We start from the raw sequence: 8,205 nt of genomic DNA, 5'->3' as shown, positions 1-8,205 counted from the left end.
GAGCCTTCTATATGCTGCCTACAAGAAACCCACTTCAGACCAAGGGATACATATAGACTGAAAGGAAAGGGATGGAAAAAGATATTCCATGCAAATGGAAGTCAAAAGAAAGCTGGAGTAGCAATACTCATATCAGACAAATTAGACTTGAAAGTAAAGACTATTACAAGACACAAGGAAGGACACTACATAATGATCAAGGGATCCATTCAAGAAGAACATATCACAATGGTAAATATCTATGCCCCCAATATAGGAGCACCTCAATACATAAGGCAAATGCTAACAGCTATAAAAGGGGACATCGACAGTAACACAATAATAGTGGGAGACTTGAACACCCCACTTGCATCCATGGACAGATCATCCAAACAGAAAATAAATAAGGACACACAAGCTTTAAATGACACATTAGACCATCTCGACTTAACTGATATTTATAGGACATTCCATCCAAAAACGACAGACTACACTTTCTTCTCAAGTGCACACGGAACATTTTCCAGGATAGATCACATCTTGGGTCACAAATCAAACCTCGGCAAATTCAAGAAAATTGAAATCATATCAAGCATCTTCTCAGACCACAACGCCATGAGACTAGATATCAATTACAGGAAAAAAACTGCAAAAAATACAAATACATGGAGGCTAAACAATTCACTCTTAAACAACCAAGGAATCACTAAAGAAATCAAAGAGGAAATCAAAACATATCTAGAAACAAATGACAACGAAAACACAACAACCCAAAACCTATGGGACGCAGCAAAAGCAGTTCTAAGAGGGAAGTTTATAGCAATACAGTCCTACCTTAAGAAACAAGAAAATGATCAAATAAACAACCTAACCTTACACCTCAAACAACTAGAGAAAGAAGAACAAAGAAACCCCAAAGTGAGCAGAAGGAAAGAAATCATAAAGATCAGAGCAGAAATAAATGAAAACGAAAGGAAAGAAACCATAAGAAAAATAAATAAAACTAAAAGCTGGTTCTTTGAGAAGATTAACAAAATTGATAAACCATTAGCCAGACTCATCAAGAAAAAAAGGGAGAAGATGCAAATCAACAGAATTAGAAATGAAAAAGGAGAAGTAACAACGGACACTTCAGAAATACAAAACATCATGAGAGACTACTACAAGCAACTATATGCCAATAAATTGGATAACCTGGAAGAAATGGATACATTCTTAGAAAAACACAATCTTCCAAGACTGAACCAGGAAGAAATAGAAACCATGAACAGACCAATCACAAGTACAGAAATTGAGGCAGTGATTAAAAATCTCCCAACACACAAAAGCCCAGGACCAGATGGGTTCACGGGCGAATTCTATCAAACATTTCGAGAAGAGTTAACACCTATCCTTCTCAAACTCTTCCAAAATATTGCAGAAGGCGGAGCACTCCCAAACTCATTCTACGAGGCCACCATCACCCTGATACCAAAACCAGGCAAAGATGTCACAAAAAAAGAAAACTACAGACCAATATCACTGATGAATATAGATGCAAAAATCCTCAACAAAATACTAGCTAACAGACTGCAACAGCACATTAAAAAAATCATACACCATGATCAAGTGGGGTTTATCCCTGGGATGCAAGGATTCTTCAATATACGCAAATCAATCAACGTGATACATCATATCAACAAATTGAAGGATAAAAACCATATGATCATCTCAATAGATGCAGAAAAAGCTTTTGACAAAGTTCAACATCCATTTATGATAAAAGCTCTCCAGAAAATGGGCATAGAAGGAAATTACCTCAACATAATAAAAGCCATATATGAAAAACCAAAAGCCAACATCGTTCTCAATGGGGAAAAACTGGAAGAATTCCCTCTAAGAAAAGGAACAAGACAAGGGTGTCCACTCTCACCACTATTATTCAACATAGTTTTGGAAGTGTTAGCCACAGCAATCAGAGAAGAAAAAGAAATAAAAGGAATCCAAATTGGAAAAGAAGAAGTAAAACTGTCACTCTTTGCAGATGACATGATATTATGTACAGAAAACCCTAAAGACTCTACCAGAAAACTGCTAGCACTAATTGATGAGTTTAGTAAAGTAGCAGGATACAAAATTAATGCACAGAAATCTCTTGCATTCCTATACACTAACAATGGAAGAGCAGAAAGAGAAATTAAGGAAACTCTCCCATTCACCATTGCAACAAAAAGAATAAAATACCTAGGAGTAAAGCTGCCTAAGGAGGCAAAAGACCTGTATGCAGAAAACTTTAAGACATTGATGAAAGAAATCAAAGACGACACAAACAGATGGAGGGACATACCATGTTCCTGGATTGGAAAAATCAACATCGTGAAAATGTCTGTACTACCCAAAGCAAATTACAGATTCAATGCAATCCCGATCAAATTACCAATGGCATTTTTCACAGAACTAGAGCAAGAAATCTTACGATTTGTATGGAAATGCAAAAGACCCCGAATAGCCAAAGCAATCTTGAGAAGGAAAAATGGAGTTGGTGGAATCAGGCTTCCTGACTTCAAACTATACTACAAGGCCATAGTGATCAAGACAGTATGGTACTGGCACAAAAATAGAAATATAGATCAATGGAACAGAATAGAGAACTCAGAAGTAAGCCCAAACACATATGGGCACCTTATCTTTGACAAAGGAGGCACGAGTATACAATGGAAAAAAGACAGCCTCTTCAATAAGTGGTGCTGGGACAATTGGACAGCAACATGTAAAAGAATGAAAATAGAACACTTCCTAACACCATACACAAAAATAAACTCCAAATGGATTAAAGACCTACATGTAAGGCCAGACACTATAAAACTCCTAGAGGAAAACATAGGCAGAACACTCTATGACATCCATCAAAGCAAGATCCTTTTGGACCCACCTCCTAGAATCATGGAAATAAAATCAAGAATAAACGAATGGGACCTCATGAAACTTAAAAGCTTTTGCACAGCAAAAGAAACCATAAACAAGACTAAAAGGCAACCCTCAGAATGGGAAAAAATAATTGCCAATGAAATAACGGACAAAGGATTAACCTCCAAAATATACAAGCAGCTCATGAAGCTTAATACCAAAAAAGCAAATAACCCAATCCACAAATGGGCAGAAGACCTAAATAGACATTTCTCCAAAGAAGACATACAGATGGCCAACACACACATGAAAAGATGCTCAACATCACTCATCATCAGAGAAATGCAAGTCAAAGCCACAATGAGGTATCCCCTCACACCAATCAGAATGGCCATCATCACAAAGTCTGGAAACAACAAATGTTGGAGAGGGTGTGGAGAAAAGGGAACTCTCCTGCACTGTTGGTGGGACTGTAAGTTGGTACAGCCACTATGGAAAACAATTTGGAGGTTCCTTCAAAAACTACAAATAGAACTACCATATGATCCAGTCATCCCACTCCTGGGCATATACCCAAAGAAAACCATAATCCCAAAAGAAACTTGTACCATAATGTTTATTGCAGCACTCTTTACAATAGCCAGGACATGGAAGCAACCTAAATGCCCATCAGCAAATGAATGGATAGAGAAGATGTGGCATATATATACAATGGAATATTACTCAGCTATAAAAAGGCATGAGATGGAGCTATATGTAATGAGGTGGATAGAACTACAATCTGTCATACATAGTGAAGTAAGTCAGAAAGAGAAGGACAAATATTGTATGCTAACTCACATATACGGAATCTAAAAATGGTACTGATGAACTCAGTGACAAGAACAAGGATGCAGATACAGAGAATGGACTGGAGAACTCGAGGTATGGGAGGGGGCGGGGGGTGAAGGGGAAACTGAGACGAAGCGAGAGAGTAACACAGACATATGTATACTACCAACTGTAAAATAGTCAGTGGGAAGTTGTTGTATAACAAAGGGAGTCCAACTCGAGGATGGAAGATGCCTTAGAGGACTGGGGCAGGGAGGGTGGGGGGGACTTGAGGGGGGGAGTCAAGGAAGGGAGGGAATACGGGGATATGTGTATAAAAACAGATGATTGAACCTGGTGTACCCCCAAAAAAATAAAAAATAAAAAAAAATAAAAAAAATTTAAAAAAAAATGAGGTTAAAAAAAAAATAGCCAAAATGTAAATAAGGAAAACTAGAAGTCATTCTGAAAGACACGAGAGTAGACGTTAACGGATGGAGGGATATGCTACACTCTTGGATTGGAAGACTCGACATCATAAAGAGTCAGTTCTTCCTCAGTAAATTTTTTAATTTAATACAATCACCATAAAAATATCATGAGATTTTTTTTCTTGGAACTAGACATGTTCATTGTAATGACCATTTAGGAAAATGAATGAGAAACAATAGACAGGAAAACCATGAAAAAGAAGCCCAACGATGGGAGCCACACCTGCAGACACTAAAACCTATGATTAAAATGTAACTAAAACAGTGTGGCATTGGTACATGAATAGAACAATGAAACATAAGATTGCATCTCTAAATCAATACAAATGTATATAGACATTTAGTCTCTGTCAAATTGGTGTGCGTGTAGGGGGGTGGACTTTAAATATGGCTTTGGGGTAGCTGAATAGCCAGATGGAAAAAGATAAAATTGGGTCTATTCCTTACACTGTATACCAGAATAAATTCTAAACGGATCAGAGATCCAGCTGTAAAAAAATGAAACCATGCAAATATTATTTTACAACCTAGGATTCCTTTATATTCTAAAAGAGCTGCTAAGAGTTGAGAAGAGGCCGAAAACCCAGTAGAAGAATACATACAAATTATGAATAAAAAATTCACAGAAATGAGTATGTGGATGATTTTTAAATATATGAAAATGTTTTTCCTAATAAGAAAAACATATCCAGACCTTCTAGTATGATAGGGTTTCCTTCCCCCTACACCTATCGCTGAGGATAGACAAGTTGATTTTACAGTCCATCTAGGGAAAGAAATGAGCACAAACGGACAAGAAAGTATTGAAAAGGGACAGCAATGATGGGAGCCATCACTACTGAGATTTTTCCTCACCTATTGGATTGAAAAAATGTTTGTCAACACTGGCCAGGTTGTGGGGAAAGAGGCAAGCTTACATATTGTTGGTGGGACTGGAAAATGGTACAATCTCAGTGCAAGAGAATTTGGCAACAGCCAACAAAATATGTATCCATTTATCCTTTGAGTCAATACTCTGTTTGTAAGACTCCATCTCAGAGAGATAACAGCAAAATACAAAATACTTTATGTTCAAGGCTATTTATGGAGCACTATTTATTAGCTTTTATATTAGTAAAATTCTGTAACCTAAATATCAATCAATAGGGAGTGGTTGAAGAATCATAGGAGGTAGAGATCTCTGCTCTCTAGTATGAGTGATCTTCAGAGTATATTATGTGAAAAAAAGTGCAGAAAAACAATGCATAATGCTATCATTTATCTAAACAAAGGGGAGAATGTGTGTGTATGTCTGTATAAATGTGTGTATATATATTTATATTTAAAGCAGTATACACCAAGAAAATAAATGGAAATGCTTACAAACAGGGAAAAGGAGGGACCAGGGTAAAGAGTACAGAAATGGGAGCTAGACTTTTCTTAAAGTAACTAATCTGTGGTGTTGGTTCTAGAATCAATAAATGATTTGTGGAATGATACAATGAAAAGACAAGCTTTAAAAATTAAAAACCAAAATGATACAAATGGATTTGTAGTTCTCTATCAAATTGATGGATTACTCTTGAAGAATATAACCCTTTCAAATGAGTTTAAAACATAGTAAGTTGACTGTATATCCCAAATGGGAAATATATCACAAGCATAAAAAGAACTGCAAAGTATGTCTATTTAGCCATCGTCTATTCCATATTATACCTGTGAGTATGTGTGAACAAAGTCATACATATGTGGACCTATTAGGGAAATGACAGTTCATAGTATGAAACACATCATTTGATACTGCAAATGGATGAGCCAAATTCTGTAAGTGAATTATAATACACATTTGTACAATGTATACAGAAAAGGAGAACCTATTAACAGTGCATTTCTGGGTGGGAAGAGAGGGATTGAGAGAACAGTTGCATCTTCTGCACTGCACACATCTAAATGGTTGAAATTTATTTAAATCAAGTTTTTAAATATCGGGGCATCCACACTGTAAAGAGAGCCGGAGAAATGATGTGAAAAGTAGGCATTCACATGAAACGGTGACCAAATATGCTCTTGAGGGAGGAAGTGTAGCCCCAGCTAATATGTGCAGGGTTGTGTATGTGGATGCATAGGAACTGTGTGGGAATCCCATACACCATCGTATTGAGAGTGAGCATCTACAGTGTGCGGTCTCCTGTGTATGCCTCTCTGCACATCTCATATTCTCTGAAAGCCCATTTGCTATTAGTTTAGAAGCACACACACACACAAAAAACACAGAAACACTATAGGCCCCACGTTTGGTACACACACACCCACACCCACACCCACACACACACACACACACACCCACACACACACACACTGCTACTATTAAATCTCTTTTATTGAATTATAACTGACACACTGTATTATATCAGGTGTATTATATTAGTTGCAGCTGCACTATGTAGTGATTCTGTATTTTCATACATTCCTCCTTGATCACCACAACACGTCTAGTTACCATCTGCCACCGTACAGAGTTATTACAATATGATCGACTGTATTCCCTGTGCTGTACACTATGTCCTCGGGACTTTGGATTCTGTGCTTTTGGCGGCAGATCCAGAAAATCACTGCCAATCCCAATGTCAAAGGGCTTACGGCCTAAGTTTCCTTCTAGGAGTTTTATGGTTTCTGGTCTTACATTTAACCCATGTTGGTGTGAGAAAGTGGTCCAGTTTGAGTCTTTTGCACATAGCTGTCCAGTTTTCACAGGGCCACTTGTTGAAGGGGCTGTCTTTTCCCCCATTGTCTACTCTTGCCTCTTTAGTCATAGATGAATTGACCGCATGCGCCTGGGTGTATCTCTGGGCTCCCTCTTCTCTTCCACTGGCCCGTGGGTCTCTTTTTGAGCCAATACCATACTGGTTTGAAGACGGTAGCTTTATGGTGTAGTCTGATGTCAGGGCACGTGACTCCTCCAGCTCTGCTCTTCTTTCTCAAGATTGCTTTGGCTATTCGGGGGCCTTCTGTGGCCTGCTACTATTAAATCTACATGTCCAGGACAGACGAAGGCCCTCACAGAAGTGGTCGTCCCCACTCCTCTGAAATAGAGGGGAGGAGCAGAATGTCAGTAGCTTAACGTGGAAGTAGTTTGCAATGCAACAGAGGGGAGAAATTAACATGACTCCCACAGTATAAACGAGATTTAACCAACATTTCTGTTTCAGAGTGGCATGCATTCCAGACTTGGCCAATCCCCGATTCAGTGGCTTAATTTCCTATCTGATTTTGCATTTTCTAGATCAACTTTAGGGGTGCCTGAGTCCTGGGTCTCCACAATTGATGTCGTTTGATCCCTGGGGGAACTCTGTGCACTTCAGAAGTGCACAGGGTCTGCCAGACAAGCAGTTGGCGTGTGGGAATCAACAGATCCAGCTCCAGAACCACACCTACCATGATCCGCATGCCCTGGGTAAGCCTTTCCCCTTCCCCTAAACATTTCATTTGCAATCAGTTCTCTATGGACCTCTGGATTCTAAGCTCGTGCTCTTGAACACGGGATTGCGCTGACACCCGGTATATCTGTACGCTGGAGATTGCCTCTGGCTCCCCTGGGTGCACAGGCAGTGGCGCACTGGCACCCTGGAAAAGAAAACGTGAAGCGTTCCCCGAGGATGCGCCCCAAGGAGCACAAAAGACACAGGATGTCCAGTGACACAAATGAGATCCCGGACATGAGACCCACCTCCCCACACGGTTGCTCTTTCATACACAGTAGTAACAAATAGGGCAAGACATTGCGTTTGGAGGGCTGTAAAACTCCTCTGCTATCTTCGGTATTCCCCCCGCCCCCCACACCTGCCACGTATCTACCCCCTAGACACATGGAATCACACCCTTTATATTCCTTTGCTTTATCTCTTATCAGTTCTCTTTGGCCAACCTTCTTCTACTTTCACAGGAGGCATATCCCACCCCCCACGCCCCACCCCCTGCCCGGTCCTCATAGTTTTCTTTTTGGTTTATGCATTTGGGTTGTAGACCTGGTTTTGTGTCTGGCTGTGTCTACTCTGTGATC

Source organism: Hippopotamus amphibius, chromosome X (assembly GCF_030028045.1).
Source record: "Hippopotamus amphibius kiboko isolate mHipAmp2 chromosome X, mHipAmp2.hap2, whole genome shotgun sequence".
Taxonomy (NCBI): domain Eukaryota; kingdom Metazoa; phylum Chordata; class Mammalia; order Artiodactyla; family Hippopotamidae; genus Hippopotamus; species Hippopotamus amphibius.
This window is presented reverse-complemented; position numbering follows the sequence as displayed.